This window comes from Somniosus microcephalus, unplaced genomic scaffold, assembly GCF_052327205.1.
Source record: "Somniosus microcephalus isolate GS21.2 unplaced genomic scaffold, FLI_Smic_1.0 unresolved_chr1, whole genome shotgun sequence".
NCBI classification, from domain to species: Eukaryota; Metazoa; Chordata; class Chondrichthyes; order Squaliformes; family Somniosidae; genus Somniosus; species Somniosus microcephalus.
The window spans coordinates 11,868,379-11,896,254 of record NW_028225179.1 but is presented as its reverse complement, the minus strand read 5'-3'; positions in this window follow the sequence as shown (position 1 = coordinate 11,896,254).

Sequence of the window (27,876 nt, the reverse complement as noted above, 5' to 3'; positions counted from 1 at the left end):
CCGACCAGTCCTGATGGCCGAGTCTGTCCCCGCCCCTCCCCCGACCTGACTGGTCCTGATGGCTGAGAGTGTCCCCGTCCCGACCCGACCTGTCCTGATGGCCGAGACTGTCCCCGCCCCTCCCCCGACCCGACCAGTCCTGATGACCGATACTGTCCCCGCCCCTCCCCTGACCAGACCCGACCAGTCCTGATGGCCGAGACTGTCCCCGCCCCTCCCCCAACCTGACCCGACCCGACCAATCCTGATGGCCGAGACTGTCCCCGCACCTCCCATGACCCGACCAATCCTGATGGCCGAGACTGTCCCCGCCCCTCCCCGGACCCGACCCGACCAGTCCTGATGGCCGAGACCTCCCCCCGACCCGACCAGTCCTGATGGCCGAGACTGTCCCCGCCCCTCCCCCGACTCGACCCGACCAGTCCTGATGGCCGAGACTGTCACCGCCCCAACCTGACCAGTCCTGATGGCCAAGACTCTCCCCGACCCGACCAGCCCTGATAGCCGAGACTGTCCCCGCCCCTCCCCCGACCCAACCAGTCCTGATGGCTGAGACTGTCCCCACACCTCCCCTGACCCGACCAGTCCTGATGGCCGAGACTGTCCCCGCCCCTCCCCCGACCCGACCCGACCAGTCCTGATGGCCGAGACTGTCCCCGCCCCTCCCCTGACCCATCCCGACCAGTCCTGATGGCCGAGACTGTCCCCGCCCCTCCCCCGACCCGACCCGACCGGTTCTGATGGCCGAGACTGTCCCCAACCCTCTCCCGACCCGACCCGACCCAACCAGTCCTGATGGCCGAGAATGTCCCTGCCCCTCCCCCGACCCGACCAGTCCTGATGACCGATACTGTCCCTGACCCGACCCGACCAGTCCTGATGGCCGAGACTGTCCCCGCCCCTCCCCTGACCCAACCAGTCCTGATGGCCGAGACTGTCCCGGCCCCTCCCCCGACCTGACCCGACCCGACCAATCCTGATGGCCGAGACTGTCCCCGCCCCTCCCATGACCCGACCAATCCTGATGGCCGAGACTGTCCCCGCCCCTCCCCCGACCCGACCAGTCCTGATGGCCGAGTCTGTCCCCGCCCCTCCCCCGACCCGTCCAGTCCTGATGGCCGAGACTGTCCCCGCCCCTCCCCTGACCCGACCAGTCCTGATGGCCGAGACTGTCCCCGCCACTCCCCCGACCCGACCCGACCAGTCCTGATGACCGAGACTGTCCCCAACCCTCTCCCGACCCGACCCGTCCAGTCCTGATGGCCGAGACTGTCCCCGCCCCTCCCCCGACCCGACCCGACCAGTCCTGATGGCCGAGACTGTCCCCGCCCTTCCCCCGACCCGACCAGTCCTGATGGCCGAGAATGTCCCCGCCCCTCCCCCGACCCGACCAGTCCTGAAGGCCGAGACTGTCCCCGCCCCTCCCCCAACTCAACCGGTCCTGATGGCCGAGACTGTCCCCGCCCCTCCCCCGATCCGACTCGACCGGTCCTGATGGCTGAGACTGTCCCCGCCCCTCCCCCGATCCGACCCGACCGGTCTTGATGGCCGAGACTGTCCCCGCCCCTCCCCCAACCCTACCGACTCGACCAGTCCCGATGTCCGAGACTGTCCCCGCCCCTCCACCGACCCGACCCGGCCAGTCCTGATGGCCGAGACTGTCCCCGCTCCTCCCCCGACCCGACCCGACCATTCCTGATGGACGAGACTGTCCCCGCCCCTCCCACGCCCTGACCCGACCCGACCAATCCTGAGGGCTGAGACTATCGCCGCACCCCCATGACCTGACCAGTCCTGATGGCCGAGACTGTCGCTGCCCCTCCCCCGACCCGACCAGTCCTGATGGCCGAGACGGTCCCCGCCCCTCCCCCGACCCGACCCGACTAGTCCTGATGGCCGAGACCTCCCCCGACCCGACCAGTCCTGATGGCCGAGACTGACCCCGCCCCTCCCCCGAGCTGACCCGACCAGTCCTGATGGCCGAGACTTTCCCCGCCCGCCCCCGACCTGACCCGACCAGTCCTGATGGCTGAGATTGTCCCCGCCCCTCCCCCGACCCGGCCAGTCCTGATGGCCGAGACTGTCCCCGCCCCTCCCCCGACCCGGCCAGTCCTGATGGCCGAGACTGTCCCCGCCCCTCCCATGACCCGACCAGTCCTGATGGCCGAGACTGTCCCCGCCCCTCCCCTGAGCCAACCAGTCCTGATGGCCGAGACTGTCCCCGCCCCTCCCCCGACCCTTCCAGTCCTGATGGCCGAGACTGTCCCCACCCCTCCCCCGACCCGATCAGTCCTGATGGCCGAGACAGTCCCCGCCCCTCCCCCGCCCCTACCGACCCGACCAGTCCCGATGGCCGAGACTGTCCCCAACCCTCCCCCGACCCGACCAGTCCTGATGGCCGAGACAGTCCCCGCCCCTCCGCCGACCCGACCCGACCAGACCTGATGGCCGAGACTGTCCCCGCCCCTCTCCCGACCAGACCCGACCCGACCAATCCCGATGGCCGAGACTGTCCCCGCCCCTCCCATGACCCGACCAGTCCTGATGGCCAAGACTGTCACCGCTCCTCCCCCGACCCGACCAGTCCTGATGGCTGAGACTGTCCCCACCCCTCCCCCGACCCATCCAGTCCTGATGGCCGAGACTGTCCCCGCCCCTCCCCTCCCCCGACCCATCCAGTCCTGATGGACGAGACTGTCCCCGCCCCTCCCCCGACCCGACCAGTCCTGATGGCCGAGACTGTCCCCGCCCCTCCCCCGCCCCTACCGACCCGACCAGTCCTGATGGCCGAGACTGTCCCCGCCCCTCCCCCGACCCTTCCAGTCCTAATGGCCGAGACTGTCCCCGCCCCTCCCCCGACCAGACACGACCAGTCCTGATGGCCGAGACTGTCCCCACCCCTCCCCCGACCCGACCGGTCCTGATGGCCGAGACAGTCCCCGCCCCTCCCCCGCCCCTACCGACCCGACCAGTCCCGATGGCCGAGACTGTCCCCAACCCTCCCCCGACCCGACCAGTCCTGATGACCGATACTGTCCCCGCCCCTCCGCCGACCCGACCCGACCAGACCTGATGGCCGAGACTGTCCCCGCCCCTCTCCCGACCAGACCCGACCCGACCAATCCCGATGGCCGAGACTGTCCCCGCCCCTCCCATGACCCGACCAGTCCTGATGGCCAAGACTGTCACCGCTCCTCCCCCGACCCGACCAGTCCTGATGGCTGAGACTGTCCCCACCCCTCCCCCGACCCATCCAGTCCTGATGGCCGAGACTGTCCCCGCCCCTCCCCTCCCCCGACCCATCCAGTCCTAATGGACGAGACTGTCCCCGCCCCTCCCCCGACCCGACCAGTCCTGATGGCCGAGACTGTCCCCGCCCCTCCCCCGCCCCGACCCGACCAGTCCTGATGGCCGAGACTAGCCCCGACCCTCTCCCGACCCAACCCGTCCAGTCCTGATGGCCGAGACTGTCCCTGCCCCTCCCCTGACCCGACCAGTCCTGATGGCCGAGACTGTCCCCGCTCCTTCCCTGACCCGACCAGTCCTGAAGGCTGAGACTGTCCCCGCCCCTCCCCCGACCCGAACAGTCCTGATGGCTGAGACTGTCCCCGCCCCTCCCCCGACCCGACCAGTCCTGATGGCTGAGACTGTCCCCGCCCCTCCCCCGACCCGACCAGTCCTGATGGCCGAGACTGTCCCCGCCCCTCCCCCGACCCGAGCCGACCAGTCCTGATGGCTGAGACTGGCCCTGCCCCTCCCCCGACCTGACCAGTCCTGATGGCCAAGACTGTCCCCGCCCCTCCCCCGACCCGAGCCGACCAGTCCTGATGGCTGAGACTGGCCCCGCTCCTCCCCCGACCTGAACAGTCCTGATGGCCGAGACTGTCCCCGCCCCTCCCCCGACCCGACCCGACCAGTGCTGAAGGCCGAGACTGTCCCCACCCCTCACCCGACCCAACCAGACCTGATGGCCGAGACTGTCCCCGCCCCTCCCCCGACCCGACCCAACCAGACCTGATGGCCGAGACTGTCCCCGCCCCTCTCCCGACGCGACCCGACCAGTCCTGATGGCCGAGTCTGTCCCCGCCCCTCCCCCGACTTGACTGGTCCTGATGGCCGAGACTATCCACGCCCCTCCCCCGATCCGAACAGTCCTGATTGCCGAGACTGACTCTGCCCCTCCCCCGACCCGACCAGTCCTGATGGCCGAGACTGTCCCTGCCCCTCCCCCGACCCGACCAGTCGTGAAGGCCGAGACTATCCCCGCCCATCCCCCGACCCGACCAGTCCTGATGGCCGAGACTGTCCCCGCCCCTTCCCTGACCCGACCAGTCCTGAAGGCCGAGACTGTCCCCACCCCTCCCCCGACCCGAACAGTCCTGATTGCCGAGACTGGCTCCGCCCCTCCCGCGACCCGACCAGTCCTGATGGCTGAGACTGTCCCCGCCCCTCCCCCGACCCGACCTGTCCTGATGGCCGAGACTGTCCCCGCCCCTCCCCTGACCCGAGCCGACCAGTCCTGATGGCTGAGACTGTCCCCACCCCTCCCCGGCCCGACCAGACCTCATGGATGAGACAGTCCCCGCCCCTCCCCCGACCCGACCCGACCAGTGCTGAAGGCCGAAACTGTCCCCATCCCTCCCCCGACCCGACCAGTCCTGATGGCCGAGACTGTCCCCGCCCCTCCCCCGACCTGACTTGTCCTGATGGCCGAGACTGTCCCCCCCCTCCCCCGACCTGTCCTGATGGCCGAGACTGTCCCCGCCCCTCCCCCGACCCTACCGACCCGACCAGTCCTGATGACCGATACTGTCCCCGCCCCTCCCCTGACCCGACCCGACCAGTCCTGATGGCCGAAGAATTGTCCCCGCCCCTCCCCTGACCCGACCAGTCCTGATGGCCGAGACTGTCCCGGCCCCTCTCCCGACCTGACCCGACCCGACCAATCCTGATGGCCGAGACTGTCCCCGCCCCTCCCCCGACCCGACCAGTCCTGATGGCCGAGTCTGTCCCCGCCCCTCCCCCAACCCGACCGGTCCTGATGGCCGAGACTGTCCCCGCCCCTCCCCCGATCCGACTCGACCGGTCCTGATGGCCGAGACTGTCCCCGCCCCTCCCCCGATCCGCCCCGACCGGTCCTGATTGCCAAGACTGTCCCCGCCCCTCCCCCAACCCTACCGACTCGACCAGTCCCGATGTCCGAGACTGTCCCCGCCCCTCCACCGACCCGACCCGGCCAGTCCTGATGGCTGAGACTGTCCCCGCTCCTCCCCCGACCCGACCCGACCAGTCCCGATGTCCGAGACTGTCCCTGCCCCTCCACCGACCCGACCCGACCAGTCCTGATGGCCGAGACTGTCCCCGCTCCTCCCCCGACCTGACCCGACCATTCCTGATGGACGAGATTGTCCCCGCCCCTCCCACGCCCTGATCCGACCCGACCAATCCTGACGGCCGAGACTATCACCGCCCCCCCATGACCTGACCAGTCCTGATGGCCGAGACTGTCGCTGCCCCTCCCCCGACCCGACCAGTCCTCATGGCCGAGACTGTCCCCGCCCCTCCCCCGACCCGACCCGACTAGTCCTGATGGCCGAGACCTCCCCCGACCCGACCAGTCCTGATGGCCGAGACTGTCCCCGCCCCTACCCCAACCCGACCCGACCCGACCATTCCTGATGGCCGAGACTGTCCCCGTCCCGACCCGACCAGTCCCGAAGGCCGAGACTGTCCCCGCTCCTCACTCGACTCGACACGACCCGACCCGACCATTCCTGATGGACGAGACTGTCCCCGCCCCTCCCCCAACCTGACCCGACCCGACCAATCCTGATGGCCGAGACTGTCGCCGCCCCCCCATGACCTGACCAGTCCTGGTGGCCGAGAATGTCCCCGCCCCTCCCCCGACCCGACCCGACCAGTCCTGATGGCCGAGACTGTCCCCGACCCGACCCAACCACTCCTGATAGCCGAGACCTCCCCCGACCCGAACAGTCCTGATGGCCGAGACGGTCCCCGCCCCTCCCCCGACCCGACCTGACCAGTCCTGATGACCGAGACTGTCCCCGGCCCTCTCCCGACCCAACCCGTCCAGTCCTAATGGCTGAGACTGTCCCCGCCCCTTCCCCGACCCGACCAGTCCTGATGGCTGAGACTGTCCCCGCCCCTCCCCCGACCCTTCCAGTCCTGATGGCCGAGGCTGTCCCCGCCCCTCCCCCGACCAGACACGACCAGTCCTGAAGGCCGAGACTGTCCCCGCCCCTCCCCCGACTTGACCGGTCCTGATGGCCGAGACTGTCCCCGCCCCTCCCCCGACCCGACCCGACCGGTCCTGATGGCCGAGACAGTCCCCGCCCCTCCCCCGACCCTAACGACCCGACCAGTCCTGATGGCCGACACTGTCCCCAACCCTCCCCCGACCCGACCAGTCCTGATGACCGATACTGTCCCCGCCCCTCCCCCGACCTGACCCGACCCGACCAATCCCGATGGCCGAGACTGTCCCCGCCCCTCCCATGACCCGACCAGTCCTGATGGCTGAGACTGTCCCCGCCCCTCTCCCGACCCATCCAGTCCTGATGGCCGAGACTGTCCCCGCCCCTCCCCCGCCCCGACCCGACCAGTCCTGATGGCCGAGACTACCCCCGACCCTCTCCCGACCCAACCCGTCCAGTCCTGATGGCCGAGACTGTCCCCGCCCCTCCCCTGACCCGACCAGTCCTGATGGCTGAGACTGTCCCCGCCCCTCCCCCGACCCGACCAGTCCTGATGGCCGAGACTGTCCCCGCCCCTTCCCTGACCCGACCAGTCCTGAAGGCCGAGACTATCCCCGCCCCTCCCCCGACCCAAACAGTCCTGATTGCCGAGGCTGGCTCTGCCCCTCCCCCGACCCGACCAGTCCTGATGGCTGAGACTGTCCCCGCCCCTCCCCCGACCCGAACTGTCCTGATAGCCGAGACTGTCCCCGCCCCTCCCCCGACCCGACCAGTCCTGATGGCCGAGACTGTCCCCGCCCCTTCCCTGACCCGACCAGTCCTGAAGGCCGAGACTATCCCCGCCCCTCCCCCGACCCGACCAGTCCTGATGGCCGAGACTGTCCCCGCCCCTTCCCTGACCCGACCAGTCCTGAAGTCCGAGACTGTCCCCGCCCCTCCCCCGACCCGAACAGTCCTGATTGCCGAGACTGGCTCTGACCCTCCCCCGACCCGACCAGTCCTGATGGCTGAGATTGTCCCCGCCCCTCCCCCGACCCGACCTGTCCTGATGGCCGAGACTGTCCCCGCCCCTCCCCCGACCCGACCTGTCCTGATGGCCAAGACTGTCGCCGCCCCTCCCCCGACCCGACCGGTCCTGATGGCCAAGACTGTCCCCGCCCCTCCCCCGACCCGAGCCGACCAGTCCTGATGGCTGAGACTGGCCCCGCCCCTCCCCCGACCAGACCTGATGGCCGAGACTGTCCCCGCCCCTCCCCGGCCCGACCAGACCTGATGGCCGAGACTGTCCCCGCTCCTCCCCCGACTTGACCCGACCAGTCCTGATGGCCGAGACTTTCCCCGCCCCTCCCCCGACCCGACCAGTCCTGATGGCCGAGACTGTCCCCGCCCCTCCCCCGACTCGACCAGTCCTGATGGCCGAGACTGTCCCCGCCCCTCCCCCGACCCGTCCCGACCAGTGTTGAAGGCCGAGACTGTCCCCATCCCTCCCCCGACCCGACCAGTCCTGATGGCCGAGACTGTCCCCGCCCCTCCCCCGACCTGACCAGTCCTGATGCCTGAGACTGTCCCCGCCCCTCCCCCGACCTGACTTGTCCTGATGGCCGAGACTGTGCCCGCCCCTCCCCCGACCTGTCCTGATGGCCGAGACTGTCCCCACCCCTCCCCCGACCCTACCGACCCGACCAGTCCTGATGGCCGAGACTGTCCCCGCCCCTCCCCCGACCCGACCAGGCCTGATGACCGAAACTGTCCCTGCCCCTCCCCCGACCCGACCCGACCAGTCCTGATGGCCGAGACTGTCCCCGACCCGACCAGTCCTGATGGCCGACACTGTCCCCGCCCCAAATTGACCAGTCCTGATGGACGACACTGTCCCCGCCCCAACCTGACCAGTCCTGATGGCCGAGACTGTCCCCGCCCCTCCCCCGACCCGACCAGGCCTGATGACCGAAACTGTCCCTGCCCCTCCCCCGACCCGACCCGACCAGTCCTGATGGCCGAGACTGTCCCCGACCCGACCAGTCCTGATGGCCAACACTGTCCCTGCCCCAACCTGACCAGTCCTGATGGCCGACACTGTCCCCGCCCCAACCTGACCAGTCCTGATGGACGACACTGTCCCCGACCCGACCCGACCAGTCCTGATGGCCGAGACTGTCCCCGACCCGACCAGTCCTGATGGCCGACACTGTCCCCGCCCCAACCTGACCAGTCCTGATGGACGACACTGTCCCCGCCCCAACCTGACCAATCCTGATGGCCGAGACTGTCCCCACCCCTCCCCCGACACGACCAGTCCTGATGGCTGAGGCTGTCCCCGCCCCTCCACCGACCCGACACGACCCGACCCGACCAGTCCTGAAGGCCGAGACTATGCCCGACCCTCCCCGACCCGACCAGTCCTGATGGCCGATACTGTCCCCGACCCTCCCCGACCCGACCAGTCCTGATGGCCGATACTGTCCCCGCCCCTCCCCCGACCCGACCAGTCCTGAAGGCCGAGACTATCCCCACCCCTCCCCCGACCCGACCAGTCCTGATGGCCGATACTGTCCCCGCCCCTCCCCCGACCCGACCAGTCCTGATGGCCGATACTGTCCCCGCCCCTCCCCCGACCCTACCTGTCCTGATGGCCGAGACTGTCCCCGCTCATCCCCTGACATGACCTGACCATTCCTGATGGCCGAGACTGTCCCCGCCCCTCCCGCGACCTGACACGACCTGACCAATCCTGATGGCCGAGACTGTCGCCGCCCCCCCATGACCTGACCCGTCCTGATGGCCGAGACTGTCGCAGCCCCTCCCCCGACCCGACCCGACCAGTCCTGATGACCGAGACTGTCCCCGCCTCTCAGCCGACCTGACCCGACCAGTCCTTATGGCCGAGACCTCCCCCGACCCGACCAGTCCTGATGGCCGAGACTGTCCCCGCCCCTCCCCCAACCCAACCCGACCAGTCCTGATGGCCGAGACTGTCCCCGCCCCGACCCGACCAGTCCTGATGGCCACGACTGTCCCCGCCCCTCTCCCGACCCTACCCGTCCAGTCCTGATGGCTGAGACTGTCCCCGCCCCTCCCCCGACCCGATCCGTCCTGATGGCTGAGACTGTCCCCGCCCCTCCCCCGACCCAACCAGTCCTGATGGCCACAACTGTCCCCGCCCCTCTCCCGACCCTACCCGTCCAGTCCTGATGGCTGAGACTGTCCCCGCCCCTCCCCCGACCCTTCCAGTCCTGATGGCCGAGACTGTCCCCGCCACTCCCCCGACCCGACCCGTCCTGATGACCGAGACTGTCCCCGCCCCTCCCCCTCCCCGACCCGACCCAACTAGTCCTGATGGCCGAGACTGTCCCCGACCCTCTCCCGACCCGACCCGTCCGATCCTGATGTCCGAGACTGTCCCCACCCCTCCCCCGACCCGACCAGTCCTGATGGCTGAGACTGTCCCCGACCCGAGCAGTCCTGATGGCCGAGACTGTCCCCGCCCCTCCCCCAACCCGTCCAGTCCTGATGGCTGCGACTGTCCCTGCCCCTTCCCCGACCCGTCCAGTCCTGATGGCTGAGACTGTCCCCGCCCCTCCCCCAACCACATAGAAGACTGGTTGGGTCATGGAATACGTGGGTCAGTGGCAGCTTGGATAAGGAATTGGCTTAAGGACTGAAAACAGCGAGTTGTGGTAAATGGCTGTTTTTCAAACTGGAGGATTGTTGACAGTGGTCTTCCCCGGGGTCAGTGCTGGGGCCACTGCTTTTTTTGATAAATATAAATTACCTGGATATTGGAATACAGAGTAGAATTTCTAAATTTGCTGATGACACCAAACTTGGAGGTGTGGCAAACAGTGAGGATGATACCAATCCACTGCAACAGGACATAGAAGAATAGAAGAATGGGCAGACAAGTGGCAGATGGAATTTAATACAGAGAAGTGTGTGGGTGATGCATTTTAGCAGAAGGAACAGGGAGAGGCAATATACACTTAATGGCACAATTTTAAAAAGTGTGCAGGGACAGAGGGACCTGGGAGTTAATGTGCGTAGGTCCCAGAAGGTGACGGGTCATATTGAGAGTGTGGTTAACAAAGCATTTGGGATCTTGTAAGGGGTTTTGTCCTGGTTCTCTCTCTCCCGTGAGACCTCTCTCTTTTACACAGTAATTTACTGAGAGTTTCGACCCACTCACCCCTTAGGTTCTGTACACTGGGCTTTGAGGCAGGAACTACAATGCAGAGAATACTCTGTAGGCCAGGTTTAATGAAACGAAGTGAAATTTTATTGCATGAAGAAATATTGGATGTAAGCCAATAAGGTACATGGGAGGGAAAACAAATCATAATACAGTACTGACCAATATATCCGCAGGCATATTACACTTTACAAGGTTCAACATGAAATATTAGAAACACACGGAACATCGAGGGACAACAACTCATTGTTAATTATCCCTTAAAATGCCCACCCCCTAAACCTAGCTAGGTTAGATTATGAGGGGCCAGAAACATGCTCACCAGTCCCAGTTAGAAAATAGAGGTTTTGAAGTCTGCGTTTTGGTCCTCTCAGGCGTCCTGTCTCCACGTGGTCAGCGGAACGCAGCGGGCTGCGACACACTCTTTTCTCCCTCGAGGTGATGGACACGGACAGGCTGGATGTTAGCAGGCCTGGACGTTGGCGTGGAGAGAGACCAACTGTTTGACCATTTTCTTATAGGTTTCTTTGTGGAGGGTCAGTCTTTTGTCTCGTCAACGGCCCGGGGTTTATCGATGATCTCCCGATAGCTACCCCGGGTCTGGACGCAGACTCTGCCTGGACCACCAATGCCTCTACAAAGCTCTCTTTCGATCAACTCCGTCGGTCATCTCCCGGATGCTCTCCCTTCAAGAAGTGCTCCCGATGATCTCTGATGGCCTCGATGCTCCCGGTCCTTCCTGATGGCCTCAATCTCCGATGATCTCGAATCAATAGCCCCCGATGCCTACCCCAGGTCTCCAGTTATACTTTTCATCGAGGCCCTTATCTCCCGTCATATCAAGGTTAGTCTTTGTTTAACTTTTGGCGGGCTTGTAGCACAGAGGGGTAGTCATTGTGTTTAAAGTACTTTCGGGATGGCCGGTAACTGCCATCTCTGGTCTGGAATGACCTTGTATTGTCTTTAATGGGTCTTGATGTCCCCCTTCGAACTTGAAGCTGTTTCCCTTTGTCTGGGTAAACAGTTTGATGGCATTTATCCACAGGCCGATCTGATCGGATCTGTATCCAATCCATATGTATGGGGTTCTGTCTGGTTTCGCATTCTCCGAAATTGCATTCCAGAACTTACTGTGGGCTGAATCCACAAAAGCTGTCTGTGGACTGCAGGAACCATTAAAAAAATGTCCCAAAAAGCTGGTCACGGGGTCTGGTGGCCATTTTGTGTGCCCCTTTTCCTGGGCTTCTTTTCAAACAGTCTTTAAAAAATTAAGGCCTTTTCTGCCAATAGACCCTTATAGGACAATGTTCAATTTTGCGAATCCTACAATCTTGGGCTTAATAAATAGAGGTATTGAGTACAAAAGTAGAGAAGTTATGCTGAACCTTTATAAAGCGCTGGTTAGGCCACAACTGGAGTATTGCGTCCAGTGCTGGTCACCACACTTCAGGAAGGGTGTGAAGGCCCTTGAGAGGGTGCAGAGGAGATTTACCAGAATGGTTCCGGGGATGGGGGATCTTAGCTACAAGGACAGGTTGGAGAAGCTGGATTTGTTTTCATTAGAGCAAAGGAGGTTGAGGGGTGATTTGATGGAGGTGTACAAGATTATGACGGGTTTGGATAGGCTAGACGGGGAAAGGCTGTTCCCACTAGTTGATGGTACAAGGACTAGGGGACACAGATTTAAGGTTTTGGCCAAGAGATACAGGGGGGATGTGAGGAAAAACTTTTTTACGCAGCGAATGGTGAGGACCTGGAACTCGCTGCCGACGGAAGTGGTGGAAGCGGAGACACTCAATGTTTTCAAGGGGAGACTGGATAGGCACTTGAGGGAAATAAACTTGCAGGGCTACGGGGATAGAGCGGAGGAATGGGACTGACTGGATTGCTCTACAGAGAGCCGGCACAGACTCGATGGGCCAAATGGTCTCCTTTTTTTGCCGCTGTGACTCTATGACCTCTACCACCTAGAAGGATAAGGGCAGCAGACACATGGGAACACCACTACCTCCAAGTTCCCCTCCATGTTACACACCATCCTGACTTGGAAGTATATCGACTGATCCTTCATCGTCGCTGGGTCAAAATCCTGGAACTCCCTCTGAACAGCACTGTGGGAGTACCTTCACCACACGGACTGCAGCGGTTCAAGAAGGCGGCTCACTACCACCTTCTCAAGGGCAACTAGGGATGGGCAATAACTGCTGGCATTACCAGCGACACCCAGATCCCATGAACGAATAAAATAAATACGACCTCCCTGATTTTGTCCGTATATTTTCCTTTCCTGCTCTTTCTCTTGCTGCCTTTCCTCTCCACATCTCTCTCTAATTGGCTGCTACATTACATTCATACATGACCACACCTCAGAAGTCCTGTAATTGCTGCACAGCGCTTGGAGATGTCCTGAAATTGTGAAAGGTGCTGTACATATTCAAGATCTTTCTTTCTTCGTACTTACCTCCTCTCCTGTCTCATTTTTGAAATGTCAATGTTTCTGATCATCACTCACTTTCTCCTCAAATTCTTTTCTTCTCATCTCCTTCGTTTGTCTCTTTCTTACTTTGATCTTTAGTTTTTCTTTCCTTGTCTCTCATTTATTTCTAATGTCTTGTTTCACTTCCCTTATTACTCTCACTATTACCTCAATGCTAATCAATCGAGGGAAACTCTCCACTGGCTGGAGTCAGACCGAGCACAAAGGAAGATGGTTGTGGTGGTTGGAGGTCAATCATCACAGCCCCAGGATATCGCTGCAGGAGTTCCTCAGGGCAGTGTCCAAGGCCCAACCATCTTCAGCTGCTTCATCAGTGACCTTCCCTCCATCATAAGGTCAGAAATGGGGATGTTCGCTGATGACTGCACAGTGTTCAGTTCCATTCGCAACTCCTCAGATAATGATGCAGTCCATGCCCGCATGCAACAAGACCTGGACAACATTCAGGCTTGGGCTGATAAGTGGCAGGTAACATTCGCACCACACAAGTGCCAGGCAATGACTATCACCGACAAGCGAGCGTCTAACCACCGCCCCATGACATTCAACGGCATTACCATCTCTGAATCCCCCACCATCAATATCCTGGGGTCACCATTGACCAGAAACTTAACTGGACCAGCCACATAAATACTGTGGCAACAAGAGCAGGCCAGAGGCTGGGTATTCTGCAGCAAGTGTCTCACCTCCTGACTCCCCAAAGCCTTTCCACCATCTACAAGGCACAAGTCAGGAGTGTGATGGAATACTCTCCACTTGCCTGGATGAGTGCAGCTCCAACAACACTCAAGAAGCTCGACACCACCCAAGACAAAGCAGCCCGCTTGATTGGCATCCCATCCACCACCTTAAACATTCACTCCCTCCACCACCGGCGTACCGTGGCTGCAGTGTGTACCATCTACAAGATGCACTGCAGCAACTCGCCAAGGCTTCTTCGGCAGCACCTCCCAAACCCCCGACCTCTTCTACTTAGAAGGACAAGGGCAGCCGGTGCATGGGATACATAGGTCCCTGAAGGCAGCAGTACAGGTAGATAAGTTGGTTAAAAAGGCATATGGGATACTTGCCTTCATTAGTTGTAGTGTATGTAACCGTTCCACCTTTAAGAGAACTATTTTAAGGGTTGCACTACTTTATCTTGGCTGCTGTATACTGTAATACCGGTGGTGACCACACCGGTATATAAGTGCTGTGTAATGATTTATTGGGCAGTTCCGCCCTGACCTTCAACTAGTAAAGACCTGTTAAAGTTTACTCTTGTGGTCTGTGTAGTAATTCTCAATATAACACACAGACTTAACAGTGGCGATGATATGATCTTACCCTGCGGCAGAGATACATCCAAGGCAGTTTAACAGGCGTTGAGAGGAGGCATCCGCCCTCATCATTCTGCTGAGAATAGACTCGGGTCTGCAGAGCAAAGGAAGATTTCTGACACGAAGCCTTCCATCAGCAACAGGCAGTGATCATCCCTTCTATCACGGTGGTGGGTAAGCCGATCAGCGACGAGCAGCAAGTCGGCCACGTTGACTGTGAGTAGGGGAGAATTTTTTTTAAAAACGGAGGATATAAGGGCGGAGAACTCGACCACGGCCGGGGAAAGGAGCCGGACAGAAGTCAGGGCCAGAGGCGCTGAGATTGGGGCAGCGTAAGGCACGGGAGCCGTGGTGAATGCAAACGCAGCCGGTGCGAAAGACCGGGCTGCAAGCGGGCTGGGAGACGCAACAGCGTCGAGAGCGAGCTCGACCGTGACCGGTGAAAAAGGCCGGGCAGCTACCGAGGCCGCGAGGCGCAGCGACCGGGTCAGCGTAAGGCGCGGGAGAATTTTTTTTTTTAAACCGCGGAGAACTCAGCCGCAGCTGGGGGGGGAAAGGACTGGACTGCAAGAGGGGCTGGGAGGCACGATTCGAAAACCGCTGGGGGAGGGCGAATGCAGCAAATCAGCAATCGCCATTACAGCCAGCGGGGGAGAAAGGCAAACGCGGGAAGCCGCCATTTCCGGAGGCGGGGGAAGAAGACGAGCGCGGGAAACCGCCATTTTGTAAAAGAAAAATAAATAGATAAATAAAATAATTCTTTTGTTTCTCAAGAAGATCGCGAGGATGCCTAAGCATGGTAACATCAATGATTTCGATCCTGATGTTGAAGATTGGGCCATGTATGTAGAACGCATAGAGGTATATTGTAAGGCAAATAAAATATCAGATGAAGATAAAGCAATAACCTTACTAAACTCAATGGGTGCAAAGACATACGGGCTATTGAAGCATCTTCTATCACCAGCTAAACCGGCGGAGCAGACTTTCGCTAATATTGTTGCTGTCCTGAAGAATCATTTGAACCCCACACCGCTGATGTTAGCGGAACGATTTAAATTTTATGCGAGAACGCAACTGACAGAGGAAAGCAACGCGGAGTATTTAATTGAGCTGCGTAAGCTAGCGAAATACTGTCAGTTTGGGGAAAGCCTGACAGAGGCACTGAGAGACAAATTCGTGTGTGGATTGTCGAAAGAAGGAACACAAAAGCGGTTGCTTGAAGAGAATGATCTTACACTTGATAAGGCTGTCACTATTGCAGCATCGCCTGAAGCCGCAGCGAGAGGCACCGCGGAAATGCAGCTGAAGGCAGCGGTACTCAGCGTAGATCAAATGGCTTCAGGTACAACGAAATGTTATCGTTGTGGGAAGACAACACACGATCAGAACCAATGCTGGTTTAAAAACCAGGAATGTAGAAAATGTGGCAAGCTTGGTCACATAGCTAAAGTATGCCGGTCAGGAAAGAAGACCAGCAACAAAAAGTCACCACAGGAAAGTGCAGAAAGGTACATAAGGTGGCTGAGAAGAGTTCAGATGAATAGAATTCAGATTCAGACTCCAACAGCAAGGAACTGGGTAGTCTGAGAATTCACAACGTGAGTAAGGAAGCTGACCGACAAACTATCTGGGTCACACTGCAGGTAGCAGGAGTCCAAGTGAAGATGGAATTGGACACCGGATCGGCGTTGACGGTCATGAATAAGCAAGATTACAAAAAGTTATTCAAACATATTCCCCTATGGGATACGGAGATAGTATTGCAGACATACACGGGGCAAAAAGTATACCCCATCGGAAAGATAAAAGTCAAGGTGATACACAAGGGCAAAGAACACCAAGGAATGGACTTATATGTACTACCTGAGGGGGGTCCACCACTTCTGGGACGGGAGTGGATCAGGAAAATAAATATGGACTGGCACTCCCTAAACGCAATAACGGTAGATTCCGGAAAAAAAGAGGTCAAACCTGAACGATTGTCCAGAATATTGGATGAGGCTAAAGAGGTGTTCCAACAGGGACTGGGAACACTGAGAGGAATTAAGGCAAAAATCAAGATTGCAGAACATGCAAACCCAAAATTTTTCAAAGCCAGACCGGTACCTTATGCGATATGACCTGCTGTGGAAGCTGAGCTGGAAGGGCTAGAACGTTCAGGAGTACTGTCTAAGGTGGACTGGAGTGAGTGGGCCACGCCCATTGTTCCCGTCATGAAGCGTGCATCGAGTAACAAGCCAGGGGAACCGGGGAAGGTCCGCATCTGTGGAGACTTCAAGATCACAGTTAATCCGGTGCTTCACACGGTGCAATATCTGCTTCCGCGGATTGAGGATATCTTTGCTTCATTGTCTGGCGGGAAACGCTTCACCAAGATAGACCTGGCGCAAGCGTACTTACAGATGGAAGTTGAGGAAGAGTCGCGCCAGTATCTCACAATCAACACGCACAGGAGCTTGTATCAATATAATAGACTGGTTTTTGGAGTGGCTTCGGCTCCAGCAATTTGGCAGAGGGCCATGGAGCAGGTATTACAGGGAATTCCAAGCACTCAATGTTACTTGGACGATATCCTGATTACAGGAGATGATGATGAGGAACACCTTGCAAATTTGAAACTGGTGCTCACCAGGTTGAAGGAATATGGCCTTCGAGTTAATCGCCAGAAATGTGAGTTCTTTCAGAAACGGATCTCGTACTGTGGTCATGTCATTGACCAGGAGGGGCTGCACAAGTCACCTGACAAGATCGAAGCTGTTGTGAAGGCTCCCGCTCCGGAAAATGTATCCCAGTTGAGGTCGTTCCTAGGGTTGATTAATTATTACCATACGTTTCTGCCAAATCTATCCACGGTGCTGCACCCGCTGAATGCTCTTTTGCAGAAAGAAGTACCATGGAAGTGGAGTGAGGACTGGAAGAAGGCCTTTCACAAAAGCAAGACATTGATCACCTCAGAGGAAGTGTTGGCTCACTTCAACCCAACGCTACCTATTCGTTTAGCTTGTGATGCTTCTCCTTATGGTATTGGAGCAGTACTCTCACACAAGTTGCCAAATGGCTCGGAAAGGCCAGTCGCATTTGCATCCAGATCATTGACCTCCGCTGAGCGCAACTATGCTCAGATAGATAGGGAGGCTCTCAGCCTGGTGTGGGGAGTAAAGAAGTTTCATCATTACCTGCAGGGCCAGAAGTTTACACTGCTGACAGACCACCAGCCGTCGGTATCCATATTCAACCCTAAAAAGGGCGTTTCCATTATGACAGCGCAAAGGCTACAGAGGTGGTCCCTTTTCCTAGGGGCACACCAATATGACATAGAATACAAAGGATCAAAACAGCATGGGAATGCTGACGGTTTATCACGCCTACCGTTGCCAACGGTAGAAGAGGCGCCTACAGTGGACCCAGTGGAGATGTTCCACTCAACCATAGTGGAATGTCTACCAGTAACAAATTCTACGATCGAAAAGGAAACAAGAAATGACCCGACTCTCTCATGAGTCTACGATTTAACGGTGAAGGGATGGCCAGCACATGGCGAACCACTGTTGCCAGCATTTTTGCAAAGAAGAGAACAGCTGTCAGTGTGCCGAGGGACTTTGATGTGTGGATCCAGAGTGGTGATTCCGCCCAAACTCCAGCATAAAGTGCTAAAGGAGCTTCACGAGGGGCATCTGGGTGGAGTGAAAATGAAGAACCTAGCCAGAGCGTTTGTGTGGTGGCCAGGTATCGATGGAGACATCGAAGAAATGACCAAGAGCTGTTTAGGATGCCAGAAGGTCCAAAACGCCCCACCACAAGCTCCTCTGCATCCATGGGAGTGGCCCTCATCTCCATGGCAAAGGGTACATATCGACTTTGCTGGTCCATTTATGGACTCAATGTTCTTAATCGCGGTGGATGCACACTCCAAGTGGCCGGAGGTAATAAAGATGTCCTCCACCACCACGGAAAAAACCATCACAGTATTAAGGACCATATTTGCCAGGAATGGGCTGCCGGAACAGATCTGTTCTGATAATGGACCGCAATTTGTGTCCGAAGAATTCAGGAAGTTCTTAAAAAACAATGGGGTTAAGCACTACACGTCCGCCCCATACCATCCCGCCACCAATGGATTAGCTGAAAGGTTTGTCCAGACCTTCAAGAAGGCCATAAAGGCCATGGGTAATGAAGACATAAATCTACAACATAAGGTAGATAACTTTTTGTTGGCGTACAGGAATGCAACACATGCGGTCACAAACCAAACTCCCGCCATGATGTTTTTCAATAGAAGACTAAGATGCCGGCTGGATTTGATCAAGCCAAACATCAGAAGGGACGTAGAGAACCGGCAATTTCAAGGCATGAATGAAAGGCCAACTAGAACCTTCCAGATAGGTCAACAAGTTTTGGCCCGGGACTACCGTACCGAGAAATGGCAGCCTGGAACTATTTGCACACGACTAGGACCGCTGATGTATACCGTGGACATTGGGGAAAGCATAATAAAGCGTCATGCTGACCAGATCATAGCGTCATCCGAAAAGGGACAACCTACACCACAACTCTATACGCCTAATGATGAAGCAGTGATACCCATAGTATCTACCTCCAATCCGGTGATACTGGAACCAGATGATCCCGACACTGACATTCAAGCCGAATCGACCTTGCCAGAAGAACCTACTACACCACCGAAAACTACTACACCACCGAGGCGTTATCCGGACCGAGTCAGGAAGCCTCCAGAGAGACTGAATCTGTGAACTGTTTTTACATTAAGTTGTGTATATATGTTATGATGTTATGTTTAATGGGAATATATACTGTTAAGCTAAAAAGGGAGGATTGTAGTGTATGTAACCGTTCCACCTTTAAGAGAACTATTTTAAGGGTTCCACTACTTTATCTTGGCTGCTGTATACTGTAATACCAGTGGTGACCACACCGGTATATAAGTGCTGTGTAATGATTTATTGGGCAGTTCCGCCCTGACCTTCAACTAGTAAAGACCTGTTAAAGTTTACTCTTGTGGTCTGTGTAGTAATTCTCAATATAACACACAGACTTAACAGTTGTGGCATAGAATATAAGAGCAGGGAGGTTATGATGGAGCTGTACAAAACGCTGGTAAGGCCACAGCTGGAATATTGTGTGCAGTTCTGGTCGCCACACTATAGGAAGGATGTGATTGCTTTGGAGAGGGTGCAGAGGAGATTCACCAGGATGTTACCTGGGCTGGAGCGCTTCAGCTATGAAGAGAGACTGGACAGGCTAGGGTTGTTTTCCTTAGAGCAGAGAAGGCTGAGGAGGGACCTGATTGAGGTGTACAAAATTATGAGGGGCATAGATAGGGTAGATAGAAAGGAACTTTTCCCCTTAGTAGAGGGGTCAATAACCAGGGGGCATAGTTTCAAGGTAAGGGGCAGGAGGTTTAGAGGGGATTTGAGGAAAAACTTTTTCACCCAGAGGGTGGTTGGAATCTGGAACTCACTGCCTGAAAGGGTGGTAGAGGCAGGAACCCTCACAACATTCAAGAAGCATTTAGATGAGCACTTGAAACGCCATAGCATACAAGGCTACGGACCAAGTGCTGGAAAATGGGATTAGAATAGGCAGGGCTTGATGGCCGGCGTGGACACGATGGGCCGAAGGGCCTCTTTCTGTGCTGTATAACTCTATGACTCTATGACCACCACCATCCCCACCTGCTTCAAGATGACATCGGTTATTCCAGTCCCCAAAAAAACAAAAGTAACCTGTTTAAACGACTACCGCCCCATAGCACTCACTTCTGTCATGATGAAGTGCTTTGAGAAGCTGGTCAAAACCCACATCGACTCCTTACTAACTGACACACTGGACCCACTCCAATTTGCTTACCGCCCAAAAAGATCTAGGGATGATGCCATCGCCACTGTACTGCACACTGCCTTATCACACCTGGATAAGAGGAACACCTATGTGAGAATGTTGTTCATTGATTATAGTTCAGCATTCAATACCATTATCCCCTCCAAGCTTGTCAACAAGCTCAGTGAGCTAGGACTTAACACCTCCCTATGCAACTGGATCCTGGACTTCCTGACGGGCAGACCCCAGGTGGTGAAAATAGGCAGTAACACCTCCTCCACACTGATCCTGAACACGGGGGCTCCCCAGGATTGTGTGCTCAGCCCCCTTCTGTACTCCCTGTTTACTCACGATTGCGTGGCTACGCACAACTCCAACTCCATCATCAAGTTTGCTGATGACACTACCGTTGTAGGCCTGATCACAGATGGCGACGAGACAGGCTACAGGGAGGAGGTAAGAGCCCTAGCAGAATGGTGCAAGTACAACAACCTCTCCCTCAACATCAGCAAAACAAAGGAGATGACCGTGGACTACAGGAAGCGGCAGGGGAGGGACACACCCCGATCTACATCGAAGGGGCTGAGGTGGAGAGGGTCAGCAGCTTCAAATTCCTGGGTGTATTCATTATGGAGGACTTAACGTGGTCCTATCACATCGACGTTGTAACCAAGAAGGCATGCCAACGCCTGTTCTTCCTCAGGTGACTGAAGAAATTTGGAATGGCCCCCCAGATTCTCACCAACTTCTACCGGTGCACCATCGAGAATATCCTGTCCGGCTGCATCACTACCTGGTATGGCAACTGCACCGCCACAGACCGCAAGGCTCTGCAGATGGTGGTGAAAGCTGCACAACATACTATGGGAATTAAACTACCTGCTGTCCAGGATATCTACCCCGAGAGGTGCCGGGGAAGGCCCTGAGAATCATTAAAGACGCGAGCCACCCCAGCCACAACCTCTTCGCCCTGCTCCCGTCCGGTAAGAGATACCGAAGCATATGGTCTCGTACCAGCAGGTTTCGAAACAGCTTCTACCCCCAGGCCATAAGACTCATGAACGTATAATTTATTATTATTTATTACTGTTGTTTTATTTATTATTACTGTATTTCTATTAGTATTTTTATCATTGTTATGCCATATTTATTCCAATGTTGGGAGGACTCGTAAAAATCAACATTTCATTGTGCAGTACACACGTCTGCTGCATATATGACAAATAAAATTGCATTGAATTGAAGTATATCGGCCATTCCTTCATCGTCGCTGGGTCAAAATCCTGGAACTCCCTGACAGCACTGTGGGAGCACCTTCACCACACGGACTGCAGCAGTTCAAGAAGGCGGCTCACCACCACCTGCTCAAGGGCAATTAGGGATGGGCAATAAATGCTGGCCTTGCCAGCGACGCCCACATCCCATGAATGAATAAAAAAACTTCATCCCATAACACGGGTCCAGGGGCTCAGTGCCGTTTAATTAATCAGAAAAAGACAAAGTACAACAACATACTGGTCAGATTAACAGAGTCTCGTCATATTTATGAGGCCACAAACTTAAAATAGTCACTAATAAATCCAGGAGGGAATTCAGGAGAAATGTCTTTACCCAGAGAATGGTGAGAATGGGGAACTCGCTACCACAGGGAGTAGTTGAGGTGAACAGCACAGATGGGTTTATGGGGAAGCCACATGAGGGAGAAAGGAATGGGAGGAGATGTTGACCGGGTTAATTGAGGTAGGGTGGGTGTGGAGCATAAACACCGGCATGGACCAGTTGGGCCGAATGGCCTGTTTCTGTGCTGTACATTCTATGTAACACCATGAACAGTTAATCAAAGGTAATCATCAGCACAACAGTCTTAAAGATTAAACAGCAGTACAAGAATTTATAAAACATTCATCCATTCCATGTTCATGTCACCCCAGCTGTCTACAGGGCCCTGTGCTACAGAACAGTGTGAACTCGCTGGTGTGTCAGCAGAGTCGAGGACTGAGAGAATCCCTTCCCACACACAGAGCAGGTGAACGGCCTCTCCCCAGTGTAAATTCGCTGGTGTCTCTTCAGCTACCCAGAGCTTTTAAAGCTCTTACCACAGTCAGAACATTTAAATAGTCTCTCATCAGTGTGAACTTGCTGGTGTGTCAGCAGGTTGGATGACTGAGTGAATCCCTTCCCACACACGGAGCAGGTGAACATTCTCTCCCCAGTGTGAACTCGCTGGTGTCCGTTCAGATTCCTGGAGCTTTTAAAGCTCTTCCCACAGACAGAACATTTAAATGGTCTCTCATCGGTGTGAACTTGCTGGTGTCCCTTCAGATCCCTAGAGGTTTTAAAGTCTTTCCCACAGTCAGAACATTTAAATGGTCTCTCATCAGTGTGATATCGCTGGTGTGTCAGTAGGTGGGATGACTGAGTGAATCCCTTCCCACACACAGAACAGGTGAACGCTCTCTCCCCAGTGTGAACTCGCTGGTGCCCCTTCAGATCCCCAGAGGTTTTAAAGCTCTTCCCACAGTCAGAACATTTAAATGGTCTCTCATCGGAGTGAACTCGCTGGTGTCTCACCAGGCTTGATGGCTGAGTGAATCCCTTCCCACACACAGAGCAGGTGAACGGTCCCTTTCCTGCTGTCTCCAGCTGGTGGCCCTTCAGCTCCTGGGACCTTTTAAAGCTTTTCCCACAGTTGGAATGTTTTACCGGCCTGTCCCCAGCGTGAACTTGCTGGTGTGCCAGCAGATTAGAGGACCGAGTGAATCCCTTCCCACACTCAGAGCAGGTGAACGGCCTCTCCCCAGTGTGAACTTGCTGGTGTCTCTCATCAGTGTGGACAAGATGGTGTCTCAACAGCACGGAGTGTGCAATTAATCCCTTCCCACACACGGAGCAGGTTAAAGGTCTCTCCCTAGTGTGATCTTGCTGGTGTGCCATCGGAGCGGATGACTGAGTGAATCCCTTCCCACACACGGGGCTGGTGAACGGGCTCTCCTCAGTGTGTAGCCACTGGTGTCGCTTCAGGTACTTGTAGATTTTGAAGCTCTTCCCACACTCAGAACATTTAAAAGGTCTCACATCATTGTGAACTTACTGGGGTGCCAGCAGATTGGAGGAGCGACTGAATCAGGTCCTGATGAATCAAGCGACTCTGTCTGTTCTTGACGTGATGTTTGGTCTGAGCTTCCTGTCTGTAAATACTCCACTTCTAAAATCCTGTAAAAGGAGTATAGAAAGGGGTAAGAGGGAGAATGTTGCCTCATGTCCCCCTTTCCCAGCCCAGGGGCAGTGAAGCTGATTTTCAGGCCCCAGCTGCTGCACAGGTTACATACGAACATACGAATCAGGAGCAGGAGTCGGCCACTCGGCCCCTCGAGCCTGCTCCGCCATTCAATAAGATCATGGCTGGTCCGATTACTCCACATTCCCGCCTACCCCCGATAACCTTTCACCCCCTTGCTTATCAAGAATCTATCTACCTCTGCCTTAAAAATATTCAAAGATTCTGCTTCCACCGCCCTCTGAGGAAGAGAGTTCCAAAGAAGGCCATCAGGCCCCGGGGACTTGTCAGCCCGCAGGTCCAACAATTTGCTCAGTACCACTTCCCTGGTGATTGTCATTTTCACAGATCACAGAAATCACAGAAACCCCACAGTGCAGATAGAGGCCATTTCGGCCCATCGAGCCTGCACCGACACATATCCCACCCGATCCCCGTAACCCCTACACCGACACATATCCCACCCTATCCCCGTAACCCCACTTATTTAATCCCCCTAACACTAAGGGTCAATTTATCATAGCCAATCAACCTAACCCGCACATCTTTGGACTGTGGGAGGAAACCGGAGCACCCGGAGGAAACCCACGCAAACACGGGGAGAATGTGCAAACTCCACACAGGGAGGGAGGAATTTCTTGAATTCCTCCCTCCCTTCCATTTCCTGATTTACAGCTATTTCTGGGATGTTACTTGTATCCTCTATAATGAAGACCGATGCAAAATACCTGTTTAATTCAACTGCCATCTCCTTATTTTCCATTATTAATTCCCCAGACTCACTTTCTATAGGACCAATGCCCACTTTGTTAACTCTTTTCTTTTTTAAATATCTATAGAAACTCTTACTATCCGTTTTTATATTTCTAGTTAGCTTTCTCTCATACTCTAATTTTTCTCTCCTTATTAACCTTATATTCATTCTTTGCTGGTTTTTATATTCTGTCCAACCTTCTGACCTGCCACCCTTCTTTGCGCAATTATATGCTTTTTCTTTAAGTTTGATACTATCTTTAACTTTTTTAGTTAACCACGGATGGTGGGTCCTCCCCTTGGAATTTTTCTTTCTCGTTGGAATGTATCTATTCTGTGTACAGGAAACTTTCTGGTATCCGGCACCGATGGGACCGAGCTGGTGCCGTTAGATCAAAACTGCCGGAGAAACCAGCGCTAATGTTAAAACATACAGAGCTTCTGAGCAGCTTGCAAGCATCTAGCTGAAGCTGTTGCTTAGCTACAGAGATGCTTGCAGAGCCAGGACTGGAGAAAAGAAGCAACAAAAAGAAAAAAAACTTATCTGAACTGACTCCTGAATTTTGCCAGTAGATAGAGTTTTCCGGACATTTAACCTCCGGATAAATGAAAGTTTCCTGTATTCTGAAATATCCCCTTAAATGTCTGCCACTGCCACTCTCTTGACCTATCCCTTAACCTAATTGGCCAGTTCACTTTAGCTAGCTCTGCTTTCATGCCCTCAGAATTGCCCTTATTTAAGTTTAAAGTACTAGTCTGGGACCCACTCTTCTCTCCCTCAAACTGAAGGTAAAATTCAATCATATTATGATCGCTGTTACCTAGGGGCGCCTTCACTATGAGGTCATTAATTAATCCTACCTCGTTGCACAATACCAGGTCTGGTATAACCTGCTCTCTGGTTGGCTCCAGAACGTGCTGTTCAAAGAAACAATCCCAAAAACATTCTATGAACTCCCCATCTAGGCTACCTTTGCCCATCTGATTTTTCAAATCTATATGTAGAATAAAATCCCCCACAATTATTGCCGTACCTTTCTGACAAGCTCTCATTATTTCTTCCTTTACACTCCATCCTACTGTTAGGGGGCCTGTACACCACTCCCACAAGTGACATTTTGCCTTTATCATTTCTCATCTCTACCCAAACCGCTCCTACATCCTGGTTTCCTGAACTTGGGTCATCCCTCTCTATTGTGCTAATACCATCATTAATTATCAGAGCCACCCCTCCACCTTTTCCCACCTTCCTGTCCTTCCTAAATGTCATGTACCCTTCAATATTCAGGTCCCAATCTATGTCACCCTGCAGCCATGTTTCTGTAATGGCTATCAGGTCGTACTTATTTATTCCTATTTGCACTATCAGTTCATCTGTTTTGTTTTGAATGCTTCGTGCATTCAGATGCAGAGCCTTTAGTTTTGTCCTTTTATTATTTTTGTAACCTCTAGCCGTAACTGTTGATTTACTCTTAGATTTGTACTCTCTATCCCGTCCTGTCACGGTCTGTTTATCATTTCCCATATTAATACCTTTCTCTGTTGCCTTGTCTCCACTCTTTGATTTACCACATCTCAACAAGTTTGATCCCTTGCCCCCACTATTTAGTTTAAAACCCTCTCTACCGCCCCAGTTATATGACTTGCCAGAACACTGGTCCCAGCACGGTTCAAGTGAAGACCGTCCCAACGATACAGATCCCACTTTCCCCAGTGTGATGCCAGTGCCCCAGGAATCGAAACCCATTTCTCCCACACCAGTCTTTGAGCCACGCATTCATCTCTCTAATTTTATTTACCCTACATGCCAATTTGCTCGTGGCTCAGGTAAGAATGCAGACATTATTATCCTTGAGGTTCTACTTTTTAATTTAGCCCCTAGCTGCTCACACTCTCTCAGCAGAACCTCTTTCCTAGTTCTACCTATGTCGTTGGTACCAACATGGACCGTGGCCACTGGCTCCTCCCCCTCTCACTGCAAGTTCCTCTCCAGCCCGGAAGAGATGTCCCGAACCCTGGCACCGGGCAGGCAACACAGCCGCCTGGACTCTAACTGGTTGAAAGGATCAACAGTAATGGCGGCTGCAATCCCCACAAGCTCCCGCGCTCCAGCCGCCGCGCTGAGTTGTGGCTGATCCCGTGCATGCGCCCCATGGCCCCGCCCTCTCCTCCTCCACAGGCGCCCAGCCCGCACCGCGCATGCTCAGCACACACCCTGGGCCCCTGTCAATCATCCTCCCCCTCGCCTGCGTGCTGGGCCCCTGAGCTCCAGGCTGCCGCGCGGGGCTTTCTTTGTAAAGTTGGTGTTGGTGAAGAGCCGCAATCAGTGAGGGAAAGTGAGTTTTCCCCCAGATCCGATTGAGATCAGAGGAGGGGAGAGAATAAAGGGGAATCCAAACCTGAGAGTCCGAGGGCTCTGCAGGCACTGAATGGAGCGACTTCACTCGGGCGGAGCCGGAGAGCGCCTCAGGGGCATGTGACTGTGGGCAGTGGGCGGGATTGATGTGTCCACCGACCAATAGGGAGAGAGATCGCGGGAGCAGTGGGCGGGCGGCGGGTGACGCGCTCTCCAACGTCTTGATGTCATAAAAAGTGCAGGCGTCATAACGTGTTTCTGCTGAGTGCTGTACATCAATGAGTTGGTCTTGAACAGAGCAAGTATGATTAAGAAGTTTGCAGATGATGCAAAAGTTGTCCGTGTGGTTGATAAAGAAGAAGAAAGCTGCAGACTGCAGGAAGATATCAATGGACTGGTCAGGTGGGCAGAACAGTGGCAAATGGAATTCAATCCGGAGAAGTGTGAGGTAATGCATTTGGGGAGGGCTAACAAGGCAAGGGAATACACTATAAATGGTAGGACACTGAGAAGTGCAGAGGATCAGAGGGACCTTGGAGTGCATGTCCACAGATCCCTGAAGGTAGCAGGACAGGTAGATAAGGTGATTAAGAAGGCACACGGGATACTTGCCTTTATTAGCTGAGGCATAGAATATAAGAGCAGGGAAGTTATGCTTCAACTGTATAAAACACTAGTTAGGCCGCAGCTAGAGTACTGCGTGCAGTTCTGGTCACCACATTACAGGAAGGATGTGATTGCACTAGAGAGGGTACAGAGGAGATTTACGAGGATGTTGCCTGGGCTGGGGAATTTTAGCTATGAGGAAAGATTGGAGAGGCTGGGGTTGTTTTCTTTGCAACAGAGGAGGCTGAGGGGAGAATTAACTGAGGTGTATACAATTATGAGGGGCCTAGATAGAGTGGATAGGAAGGACCTATTTCCCTTAGCAGAAGGGTCTATAACCAGGGGGCATAGATTTAAAGTAATTGGTCAGAGGTTTAGAGAGTATTTGAGGCAAACTTTTTTCACCCAGAGGGTGGTGGGGGTCTGGAACTCACTGCCTGAAAGGGTGGTAGAGGCAGAGACCCTCATCACATTTAAAAAGTACTTGGATATGTACTTGAAGTGCCGTAACCTACAAGACTATGGACCAAGTGCTGGAAAGTGGGGTTAGGGTGGATAGCTCTTTGTCGGCCGGCATGGACAAGATGGGCCGAATGGCCTCCTTCTGTGCTGTAAATTTCTATGATTCTATGAGTGAGGGAGTCTGGGGGTCAAGGTTGACTGACATTCTGTGCTGACCCTTGACCTCCCTTTCCCCCGCTCCCCAGGATAGGTTGCACATTCCAGCTGCACACTGTGGGGGTGCTCAGCTGATCCCGGCCTGGGATGCAGTTGGGGAGACTGCAGTTAGCCTCAGTGCCCTGGGCTCCTGCTACTGATCACTGTC